Genomic DNA, 13,026 nt, shown 5'->3' with positions numbered 1-13,026 from the left:
GTTCATGGCTGTCTCTATGCAGAAAATCAGACACCGTTTCTGTGGTCTACAGCCCCAATTCCAGCACAGCTGGCTGGGCAGGAAAGAGCTCAGAATACACTGAAATCAGCAGCATGCTGGTCAGGAGTACAAAAAGCAGTTCAGTCATAACAAATTATTTCTTCAGGGGAAAAGCAGATAACAGGACTTTCATTTCCCATCTTGAATTGGTGACGGTGAACAATTGAAGGGAAGAAAGTCAGAAGGGATCAAGTAACATGTTTGGTCATCTGAATACAGTCTAGATCCTCAAAACCTGGGTCAATTTAAGAGTAAGGGTATCAAAATCTAAGGACTCTTTTCATAACCCAAATGCCTTTAAGGATGACTAATATGTTTTAGAAATGCCAAAGTACAGAACATATTTTCCCCTTATATAAAATATCCCTTTCTAGGATTTATTAGCCTTTCCCCTCACCTAAATGTAATTGGAGACCTTTCCATTACACATCAGAGAAGCGCACAAATACAGAGAAGGATGTCATCAGCTGAAGACAGGAAAAAAAAACGAAACATCATTCTAAATGTAATATATACACAGGGCTCTTTAGGAATGAAAATCACTTAGACACAGAGCGTTTAATACATTATGTCCTGGGGGCAACACTCGTAAACAGGAGTGTTTGTGGGAACCAATAAGTAACATGCACTTCACCCACCTATATATTTTAGTAGGACAGGCAAACGTAGTTTTCCAGAGATGCTCAGAACATCCTATATGGGCCGTGTTCGTGCCATACCCAAATAATAGGAATGGTCCCCATTGGCCCGAGTTAAAACCACACAGTGGAGAGACGTTTGAAAAGGTTGCCCTCCAAAAGCTTTTATGCAGTGGGAGTAAGAAAAAGATCCAGGATGGTTGAAAGGAAAGAGGGAAGGATCACCTTCCCACACTGAACTGTGCACAGTGGCCCACAGAACTTTCCTACACAAGGTTTGCTGCACCTCTGCCCAATAATAATGATGGTATTTGTTAAGCGCTTACTGTGTGCCAAGCACTGCTCTAAGCGCTGGGCATGCACCACCATCTGGGGATGTGACCCCAAAAACGCCACCCGGGGAAGAAAAGCTGGCTTCCTATTAGCAAGTAAACTCTCCACATCAGGCTAGGGGATGGGACCAGCGGCCAACAATGATTCTTTTGCCTGCAGCAAGCACTCTACACAGTGGGTACTGTACTGGGTGCTTGGGAGACTACAACACAGCAATATACAGACACATTCCCTGCTCACAACAAGCTTATGGTCTAGAGGGGGATGCAGACATTAATATGAATAAATGAATTATAGATATGTACATAAATGCTTTAGGGTTGAGGCCCACTCTCTGCCATGCTTGTGAGATCTCATACCTGCCTTGGTGAGATTCCCCTTATAGGATCACAGCTGGAGTGCACGGCACTGATTGTTATACACATTTCAGAATGTCAGCTTCTTGAGGGCAGGGCCTACTAATTCTATTGTACTCTCCAGAGAGCTCATGGTAGGTGTGCCAAGAAATACAATAGATTGACTGAAAGAGGGATGGAAATCAAACTTCTCTAACTATGGGAGATGTCCTAATCAGGAAGAGTTGAAATCCAATAGCAGAGAAATGGAAGAGAAAAAGGAAGTTGGGCAAGAAGCATTTTTAGGGAGACCATTTCAACACATTGTAATAACAGTAAATATATTTTAAAATTCCAAGAAAGAAAGGAAGGACTAAGGATACAGTAGTAGGAGGTGTTAGAGTATATTGTGGAGGCACATATGCTGAGTGGGAGGACTAACACAGTATGCCAGTCCCATTATCATTAATGGCTAATTTCCATGAAACTTGTCCATTTACATAAGAACAAGTCAGTGAAAATTAATTATTTTATCCACCTATATAAAGGGGAGTGGCCAACAAACTGTTGAGTATACCCCTGGGATACCTGAAATCGATCTATCAATCAATAGCATTTATTGAGCACCTAATTGTGCTGAGCATCGTGCTAAGGATCTGAGAGCACTTAGTAGAGTTAATAGACACTGTAGCCAGAGAGACAAGCCCTAAAATATTGGGGAGAAATAATGGTGGAAAACATCCCACGGGATTCCCTCACATTTCTCCAGGCAGTAATTAGTCTTTATTGAGTGCTACTGGATGCCAAGCACTGTACAAGGCTCTTGGAGGCAAATAATGGTAATGGAGCTTACAATCTAGGTGGGAGAGAGAACAGTATTCAATTCCAGTTTTAGACAAGGAAACTGAAGCACCAAGAAGGATAAGTGACTTGCCCAAGATCTCACAGCAGGCAAGTGTGAGAGTTGGGATTAGAATCCAGGCCCAAGCTCTTCCCACTAGACCTCACTGCTTCTTTTTGTCTTGCAAGAGGTAGAATGGAGAGACAATAAGGATAAGCAATTTGACTTTTAATTCAAACCAACAGCTTCATCCTTCCTGTTGATGTATGGCTTGGGATGAAAAACCTTTGGAAATGCAAATAAATGCCAAATGAAGATAAATCATTGTGTCATATTTTTCATATAAGCATATGAGGGAACATGGACGAGTCTACTTTTAACTTTCTCTGTTCAGTCTCCATTACGGTGGCTGACAGGTGCTTTATAGAAGTATATCCATATACTATACCGAAGATTTGCATAGCCCTGTCAAAATGTTTCTTTCATTCCTCTGATGAGATGCTTATATGGTTTATCATTTTAAGATTTAACCTAACTCCAGGATTAGGTTAGGGCAAATTTGCCACCCACTAAAATTTGCTACATTAAGCAAAGGGCCTATTTGGTTTGTAAACAAAGCCTCATTGTCAGTGGCATTTATTCAGTGCCTATGATTTGCAGAACACTAAAGTAGGCACTTAGGATATGTCAGATATGCATCTGTAAAAGATGTAGTCCCTGAGCTTGAAAAGCTGATCATCTAGTGGGGTAGAATCTGCCAAGATGAGTCTTACCCACGACACCTTTCTTATATCACTTGAAATGTTAGTTTCCCTCTACTCCTGTTAGCCAAGACTAGTAGTGAGACTAGTGGGTGGGGGAAACCCGGGTGGACTGGCTAGGAGAAAGGCCACTGGTCGCCTGTAGCCAGGACCCCCAAAGAGGCACTTGAGGGATTGGGGTCAGTGGGGAAACACCTTCTCCCCATCCCAGAGGATCGCATTCCATGCCTAGCTCTGATCTCCCCGAGTCAGCTCCCCAAACCACCTATTTACGATTGTTCATTCATTCAATAGTATTTATTGAGCGCTTACTATGTGCAGAGCACTGTACTAAGCGCTTGGGATGAACAGGTCAGTATTGTGAGCTACCTGATGGACAGGCACCATGTCTACTTCCCATCGGCATATTCTTCCCCAGTATTTGGTACAGTGTTGTGCACACAGTTCATGCTTGATAAATACTATGAAAGCTAGCCCTGAAAACCCTGACCTGACGGAACTGAGAACTGCCCTCAGAGGTTCAGGAACAGTTAAATGCATTATTCACTTGTCCACGTGGCCCAAGGCCAATGACAGACTGCATAGGTCACCTTAAGCGATTTTTGCATAGATTTTATATTATTGCTGTCTTAATGATATTTTTTATAATCCTGATGGGTCCAGTTTTGAGGAATGGGGCTTATAGCACAGGTGCATTTTTGCATTTTTTCCATTGAAAACCTCACTGGGTCTTTTGACTTCCAGACTCCTGCCAGACTGGCAGCCTTTCTGCTCACAGAGCACCCGCTGACGTTAATGGAGCTTGTGGAACAACTTCAAGATCCCGGTCCAAATGGACAATATTTTGTAGTTAACCGGTTCTCATCCTTAGGAGTCTCCTGGTTCCGTGAGCATTAACAATTGTAATATCTCCAGAGGAACTGCTGAATTACAAATCAGCTTTATTCTGTATCCCTGAATATGAATGTAAATGACAAACGATAACAGTTCTGATGCATGGAAAAATACTTCTTTATAAAAGTCCCTGAATATTTATTTACATGGTTGATGTTAACTGCTCCAAACGTAGCCAAGTCCTGTCGTCTAATAGAATTACTCTAGGTTTCTCCAGCCTTAAACATCTATCCATAATCCATGTGCACAAGACTGACAATTAGTAAGACCGATGTCCCTCCCTATAAGGAACATCTCCCTCACGGGCTTCTCCAGCCCTCTTTCCTTTTCATATCTCTCTCCCTATCCCATTCCCTGGTCCCATCTTCAGAGTCTTATCTGTCCCAATACTGCCTCACTCCCATAAACCTTTTTAGTTATCTTCTTAGAACACAGCTATCCTGAGCATGTGCATTTCTGATTAAATGTGTGAGTGCTTGCACAGGATATAAGAGTGAGAAAAAAATGGGTATGAGTGATTTTATACGTGTAACCTTTTCTTCATTCATCACTTAACACTTAGTGTTAATAAATGGCTGTATATTTTAAATTATTTTTCTACAGTATCATGATCTGGTTAAACTGAATTAAATTTTCCCCTCACATTGCCATACGTGTATAAAAAAGGAATTATATTCATGAAATCCATACTAAGAAAGAGTCAAATGACACCAGGATTGTTCCAACATATTAGAACTACAGAATATTTGATCTTTTGGTTTTATTTGCACTAGCTTCTTCAAACCCAGATTCTGAGCTGAGGTAGATAAATCCCTTAAATCCATAGTACTGGACTAACAAATGTGTAAAATCAGACAACCAAAAGTGATGGGCAACATTTTGACCTTTGGTCTTGGTTGAAGACAGGAAATAGTGATGCACAAAAGTGATAAGTATTTACCACAGGAAATTTACACAATAGTAATTTCCTCAGACTCGGAGCTGGAAGAAAATGTGATCGATACAATATATATACAATATATCTATCTATATATAGATATATAGATAGATATATATATAGCTGTTCTTTGTTTTCAAAGATGATATTATTAATGGTAAATCCTATCCACGTTGGCGAGTATAGAAAAAAAGATCAATGCATGACTAATAAACCCTACTTCAATCAATCAGTGGTATTTACTGAACACTTACTGTGTGCAGAGCACTATACTAAACCCTTGGGAAACAGTACAACAGATTTTTGCTTAGTTTTGTCGGGGTTTTTTATGGTATTTACTAAGGAACTGTACAGGTTCTGTACTAAGTGCTGGAGCAGATAAAAGTTAATCAGGTTGGACATAGTCCAAGTCTCACATGGGCCTCACAGTCTTAATCCCCATTTTACTGACAAGGTAGCTGAGACACAGAAAAGTTAAGTGATTTGCCTAAGGTCACACAGCAAGTAATTGACAGAACTGAATTAGAACCCAGGTCCTAATTCACATTAGAACCCAGATTAGGGAAAGGGGAAAGAATATAAGAATATTTTCATAAGTATTGTGGGGCTGGAGTGAGTATCAAAGTGGTCAAGGGTAGACATCCAGGTGCATAGTTGACACAAATGGGAAGGCAGATGGGGAAAAAAAGGACTAAATCAGGGAAGGCCTCTTGGAGGAGGTGTGATCTTAGGTTTTTGAAGGAGTTCCAGGCCCAAGGGAGAACATGGACAAGGAGCATTTAAGAATAACCCTACTGCTTTGCCCTAAGGGAGATTAAGGATTCTGTTGGCCTTTGGTAAAATACATATATATATATATATATATATATATATATATATATTTATTATCCAAAGCAATCGGGATCAAGGTCAGTTCAGATAAGACTCGATTTGTCTATTTAGGGCAGGTAAGAGGTTAATGCTACTTAGAATATTCTTTTATTCTCCCAACCAAACTTGGTTTGAATATCTAGTTAATTTGTGGGCCGCGATTGCCTTTCACTCTTGCTGAAGTGTACTTTCCAAGCGCTTAGTACAGTGTTCTGCACACAGTAAGCGCTCAATAAATACAATTGAATGAATGAACATCTGACATTTGGGTGATCAACTTCTGTTTTTTTAATTCTATCAAAGATGAAATGACATATTGCCTTCAAAAAAATATATTTAAACATTTCAGATAGTGTGACTTCAGAAAGCATAAAAATGTTTGGCCTATGCCCCAAGAGTAGCTAGGCAGAGAAGGGTAAGTAAAGGGTGGAGCTCCATCATTAACTTTGAATTTTCAGACTTGAGTTTAAAATTGGCCTTCACCATTATTTTAGTTTTTTTTTTTCCCTGGGCAAATAATCTACTCCACATGTTGGGTGTAAAATTTTAGTGGAAAGAATGTGAACTGGCCATAGGAAAAAAAAATTATGGTTTTATGAATCAGAGTTCAGAACAAAATTCCATTCTTACTATAAAAATGTTTTCATATGGAAACTAAAAGATCTATAAATTTGGGTTGTTCATCATAAGCAGGAAAATGAGTGTGTTTGTATAAGAGAAAATTGTTAATTTTGTATTGGTAAATACTGCTCAAAAGACTCAAAAAGTGTATACATTTGGGGCTGAATCATTTCCTTCATCTCCCAGCATCATATAAATAAAAATACCATGCCGGGCACCTTAAACCACTTTGGGTAGCCTGAATCTTTTTCTTCTAGCCTTGGTGAGTACTAGTATTAGGCCCTCATGGTTCTAGAGGGAATAGTAACCTAACTCTCTCACATTTTCCCCACCTCAGACTGGATGGAAGAAAGATTTTTCCCGGAGCCACTGGCAGCCACTCTCTGGCAATTGGATTTCGAAGGGAAGCAAGAATGTGTGATTTAGGTGGAGAATCCCTGGAGGATTGTCACACTTGATTCACATATGTATGTGACCTTAGAGGAATGAATCTGTCTTTGATGTGATACTGGCACTGGTTGATGGGGAGAACACTTACTCAGCAATTACTAGCCAAACCTGGCCCTTCATGACCTCTTCAGGGCAAACCCTATGGAATCACCTAGCATGGAACATGCAGCTCAATTTTAAAACACTGTTTCACACAACAATATCATATTTCCTCTGCCTTTCCAGTTATTTTGATCTTTCTAAAAGTCACTTACAAATCTTCGAAGACCAATACATTAGCACAAGCTAGAACTGAATTTTAGTGATGAGTACCATTTTTCCATGACCATTTCTTACATAAGAACATGAGAACTGCCTTTATGGGCTCAGAAGAATGGTCCACTCAGTCCAGTATTTTATCTCCAACAATGATTCAGGATGCCTGAAGAGAATGCATGGTGACTCTTGGCATCCTTCCTAATGGCTCGGAATGCATCACCTAACATTCCTTACTCTTCTCTTCACATCTCTGATTTTCCTCTAGGAGCCCATTCACAACCTCTTATCCATGAATTTATCCAAGTTCCGCTCGAACCTACTTGAAATTTTGGTCTGCACAACTTTCCATGGGAATTTATTTTATACGCTTACTACCAGCTGCGTATTTCCTTTCAGTTGTTGTGAACCACCCACACTTGGATTCAGTGGGTGCCCTCTAAGCCTGGTGACGAGGGGTTTTAGTGCCCAACAATTCTTGTCTACACTTTCAGGCTTTTACAGATTTCAATCCTGTCACTTTTGGACTGAAGAGTCTTAATCTTTTCAGTTTCTCTTCATAAAGAATCTGCTCTCCTCTTCTTATTTTGATTAACAGTGTCAATTTCACCAATCCCTCTTCTGCAGTGCTGCAGTTCACCCTTTCCCAACGTTTCAGAAGATGAATATGCACATATCCCTCACTGATTGAAAACCCAGTCGAGTGCTATATGTAACCCCTTGTGGGTTACTGAGAAGTTCTACACCAGCCCCCAGGAAAGACATAGACCAGACCGTTTACTTGTCATGTTGCTATATTTGCTGGAGAGCAATACTGCCTCACCCTGGACCCAACCCAGTCAGTGCAGGGAAGGGCAGGGAGGGTGGGCCTCTTTTTTTTTTTTTTTATAAACACTCACTGGCCACATCTACTTTTATATCAGTTTGTTCCCCTAGTATGCCGAGAGGACAGGGAACTGGACTCATCGAAAGGTGTTTTAGGAACCGGAAGAGATAACCTCATTGCCAAAGAGACACAACTTGGAACGGAGGAGTGGCTTAGGTGATGGGAGCATCTGCCCTATGCTTTAATAATACAGCCAATTTATAATCCAAGCAGCTAAAATGGATTTCTTTTCATCCTTGGTAAAGCTTCCGTGTAATGCAGTTCATCCAGAGTTTACAATCAATCAGTGGCTCTTCAGGTGGTTTCACTAAGATGTACCAGCAACTAACCAGGATGTCCTTGTTGGCAAGAGGTCTTTTGTTTTATTACAACCGAGAAGAGAATTTCCCATTGTTTGTGCTTAAAGAACACCTATAACACATTCTTCATGGAAAATTTCTTCCATCATTTTTCCGGGTTTCACCTTCCAGGCACTGACAAATGAGTACATGGAATGACTGAGGAAAAAGAAGAAAAATCCATCTCCATATTTCTCCACCGTCAAATCCACCGGACCACAGCTCTTCACATCTTCAAAGCCCTTCTGAAATCCCTCATCCTGCAAGAGGAATTCCCTGATTAAATTGTCTTCTCCCCAGGTTGTATCCTCCCAGCTACCATAATAATAATAATGATGGCACTTGTTAAGCACTTACTATGTGCCAAGCACTGTTCTAAGTGCTGGGATAATCAGATTGTCCCACATGGGGCTCACAATCTTAATCGCCATTTTACAGGTGAGGTAACTGAGGCACAGAGAAGTTAAGTGACTTGCACAAAGCCACACAACTGAGCCAGGATTCGAACCCATGACCCCTGACTCCCAAGCCCGTGCTCTTTCCACTAGGCCATGCTGCTTCTCTTAGCACATTTTAGCACATACAAGCTCACAGCCACTCATTACACTTATGAACACATTGATTTACATACTGTACTATACTATTTGAGCATATATTTATTTGGTTATCCATCTTTTGATTCTATTTTCCCTTCCTACCTTTTTTATGGTAATTGTTAAGCATTCACTATGTGCCAGGCACTCTATTAATCACTAGGGTAGACACAAGCTATTCAGGTTGGACACCGTCCCTTTCCCACTTGGGCGTCACAGTCTTAATCCCCATTTTACAGATGAGGACACTGAGGTACAGAGAAGTTTAGTGACTTGCCTAAGGTCACGCAGCAGCCAAGTGGCAGATCCAGGATTAGAATCCAGGTCCTTTTGACTCCCAGGTCCGTGCTCTATCCATTAGGCCACTCTGCTTCTGCTTCTTATCGGTCCGCCTCACACTGAGGGCAGAGATTATGGTTTTTTCCAACTATTGTACTCTTCTAAGTACTTAATACAGTGATCTGAACATTTTATAGATGCTCATTTAGTACTAGGAATTGATTATAACAAAGATACTATGTGGCGCAGGATTGGTGGGGTTGGAGCGGGGGGGGGGGGGGGGGGAGAGATAGAATGATAATTTTCTGGCAACAGCTTTCTTTTCAGATCTAACTGTGCTCAGTCTGAAGTCTGTAATATTTCCTGTACTCAACATTAAAGCTGGAGACAAATCCAGAAATAACTTATAGATAAAAATAAACTTTAATCATTTTTAAAGATACTGAGTCTCTGTTTGAGAACTTTTAAAAATAGGCAAATTACTTCCCTGATACTGTAGTTACTTCTGATGTTAAACTCCTCTTTAGATCCTTTCGTGGGTTTACTGCTCTCTCGTCTGTGACCTTGGGGACATAACTCTTCTGCTACACTAGTACAATTTTAATCACGAGCTTCGAAGGCCAGGGCTGGAGGGACATTGCAAAGACCTACCTTGAAGTTCCTTTTAAGTTCTTTGTCTCAAAATAAGGGTAAAACTTGAAATCCCTTTGAGGAAAGAGGCTATAATAAATATGGACACATCCGATAACAGAGCATTCATTTTCCGGTCCCTCAGGTCATTAAATACTCTAAGCCATCTTTCCAGAGCTGGTAATACATTACTAAGTATTTCTATATTCAAAATACTTTATTGTCATTAATTAGTTAATCCTATGAGAGATTTTAGTACTGTTCACTCCATTTTTCAGATAAAAACTCGGGCTTTATGGTTGACCATTTTTAGCAGTATTAAAACCTGATGGGATTTAATTCTCCCTGGTGCATCTATTAAGGATACTGCTGATGCACCCTATATGGTGAAGAGAGAAGAAAAACCAATTTTATCATCTTTGGTTAAGTTAAGGTCTGCTCCAAAGGGAGACTGGCGTCGCTTCCTCTCCCCAGTGCTTAGCATAGTGCTTTGCACACAGTAAGAGCTCAAAAAATACCACCGATTGATAGGAACCTCCATTACTGCAGACCAAGGAGCCTTGCTTCACTGCTTTAAAGGTGGCATCAGATAGGTACACTGGTAGCCATTATGTGAGTAGAAGAACCACCACGGCCCTCTAGCCTCCACCCTCCGGCCCTGACACTCCTCAGCAATGGCTGGATTGTCTGGGAAGTAGGATCCAGGGCGGAACAGCCAGCCGGTCTGGCTTTCCACCTGGAAAGAGAAGTTGGTGGTGGTAGGATTAGTAGGATTTGTTCTAGTAGCATTCATGGCTCAGTGGAAAGAGCCCGGGCTTGGGAGTCAGGGGTCGTGGGGTCAAATCCCGGCTCCGCCACTTGTCAGCCGTGTGACTTTGGGCAAGTCACTTAACTTCTCTGGGCCTCAGTTGCCTCATATGGAAAATGGGAATTAAGACTGTGAGCCTCATGTGGGACAACCTGCTTACCTTGTATCTTATCCAGCACTTAGAATGGTGCTTGGCACATAGTAAGAGCTTAACAAATACCAAATGATTATTCTTACAGAATTTAAGTGCTTCCTTTCTGTAGAGCACTGGGAAAGTATACAGAGGTGGGAATTAGACACAGTCTCTGGCTTTGCAGGGACTCGTAATCTAAGAATATAAGGGAGAAGATAGGACTGACGACGACAGACATATAAGGAATGACGAAACAGTGAACCACTAAGCAGCATACAAGACGAGGGCCCATATACAAAATACAAACAGAAATTAGGAGAATACTTTGGATAGTAGACAGAATTTCAGGGTCTTTTTCCCTCCGTGTGGACCATCCCCTCTGTGTGGCACAAGAGAATCTAGCTTGGTGTCCTCCCCCTCTAGACTGTAAACTCTTTGTGGGCAGGGAATGTCTCTGTTTATTGTATTATATTCTCCCAAATGATTATTACAGTGCTCTGCACAAAGTCAGTGCTGAATAAATATAACTGACTGATTAAATGAATCCTTTCCTATGCCCAAAACCCAATAGAATACTGATAGCAGGCTTTTGGGTTTGTTGGGTTTTCTTGGGGGTGGGAGGGGCTATTTTTCTGACAAGAAGAGGCAATGTTATGTAACAAAATACATACTGGGCAGCCGGATATCTAGATGTCTGTGTTGTAGTCCTGACTCTGCCAGTGGCCTAATAATTGTAATAATGATAATAATAATAATCATGATGGCCTTTATTAGGTGCATACTATGTGCCAAGCACTTTTCTAAGCACTGGGGGGGTACAAGGTAATTAGGTTGTCCCACATGGGGCTCTCAGTCTTAATCCCCATTTTCCAGATGAGGTAACTGAGGCACAGAGAAGTGAAGTGACTTGCCCAAAATCACACAGCTGACAAGTTGCAGAGCTGGGATTAGAACCCATGACCTCTGACTCCCAAACCTGGGCTCTTTCCACTGAGCCATGCTGCTTCTCCAATAAAAATTGTGGCATTTGCTAAGTGCTTACTTTGTGCCAGGCACTGTACTGAGTGCTGGGGTAGCTACAAAACCATCAGGTTGGATGGAGTCCTTGTCCCACACAGGGCTCATAGTCCTTATTCCCATTTTACAGATGAGGAAACTGAGGCACAGAGAAGTTCAGTGACTTGTCTAAGGTCACAAAGCAGACAAGTGACAGGTCCAGGATTAGAACCCACATCCTTCTAACTCCCAGGCCAGTGCATTTTCTCCTAGGCCAAGCTGCCTCTTTAGGTGTTAATTCCTTCTACCTTGGCTTCCAAACCCATAAATGGGAAAAAAAAAATAACTGCTCTTCCCTAGCTCATGGGAGATTATCCAGACTTTGGACAAACACTGCAAGAGCAAATGTATTAATTTGTATAAAAGAGGATGCTTATATAAATTCAGAGATTTGAACCTGATTCTCCCAGTTACTAGGTGTATTCCATCGTTGCAGTTGGGGTTTGTTATGTTTTCTTTCTTCACCTTTACCAAACAGCACCTCTGCCCCCTGTCAAAGTCACCACTTCCAGGAGGAATTCCCTGCTTCATCCCTCCTTTCCAGTCACGCTTACTCATCATCCTCCCCCAGACGCATGTATTTATCTATTTGCTATTTAATCACCCTTCTCTACTATCTATATGGTACTGTAAGCCTTCTCTCAGGGTCGCACCTGGAGAGTTTCCAGTGCTCTACCAGGCTCGGCTATGGGAGGGAGATTCAAGCAGAGGCCTACCCATTCCATTCCTAGCTTGACCAATGGCTAGGGAGTGGGAGACAATCTGTGACAAGTCAAACCTCACCTGCACTGGACAGCAGCAGCATGGGAGAGAGTCGAGGGCGGACTCAGGTTTACTGTGCAGAAGGATGCAATGGTAAACCACTTCTGTAGTTTTTACCAAGAAAACTCTATTGATATACTTCTGGAATGATCGCAGATGGAGATGGGGTGCTCTGGGAGACATGTGTCCATGGTGTCACTATGGGTCAGAGATGCCTCGACAGCATAAGACAATACCGTAAGCATTTTGTGGGCAAGGATAACATCTTTCCTTCTTTTGTATTTTCTTCAATCAATGAATCATATTTATTGTGTACTGTGAACAGAGCACTGTGATTGGGAGAGTACAATGTAACACATTGACAGACATGATCCCTGCCCTTAGTGAGCTTACATTTTAGAGGGGGAAGCACCTAAAAGAAGGTCTTTCCACACTAAAGACTTACAAATATGATTATGATAAAAATATTAATAGCTTCAGACCACTAGGGGACTATTTAGTGTACTGCAGCAGTGTATGCCTAGTAATAACATTATGTATTAAGTA

General features: G+C 41.4%; 1 non-coding gene across 1 annotated transcript; it reads left to right on the top strand.

Annotated features, from left to right (window-relative positions):
- The first annotated feature begins 12,353 nt into the window (after positions 1-12,353).
- On the top strand, positions 12,354-12,491 carry LOC114807766. The gene has a single exon (XR_003755839.1). It is a non-coding gene; the product is annotated as a small nucleolar RNA SNORA7 (small nucleolar RNA).
- The last annotated feature ends 535 nt before the right edge of the window (positions 12,492-13,026 follow it).

This window comes from Ornithorhynchus anatinus, chromosome X3 (genome assembly GCF_004115215.2).
Source record: "Ornithorhynchus anatinus isolate Pmale09 chromosome X3, mOrnAna1.pri.v4, whole genome shotgun sequence".
Lineage (NCBI taxonomy): Eukaryota > Metazoa > Chordata > Mammalia > Monotremata > Ornithorhynchidae > Ornithorhynchus > Ornithorhynchus anatinus.
Note: the sequence above shows the minus strand (reverse complement) of the source record. Positions and strands in the feature narration are given on the sequence as shown.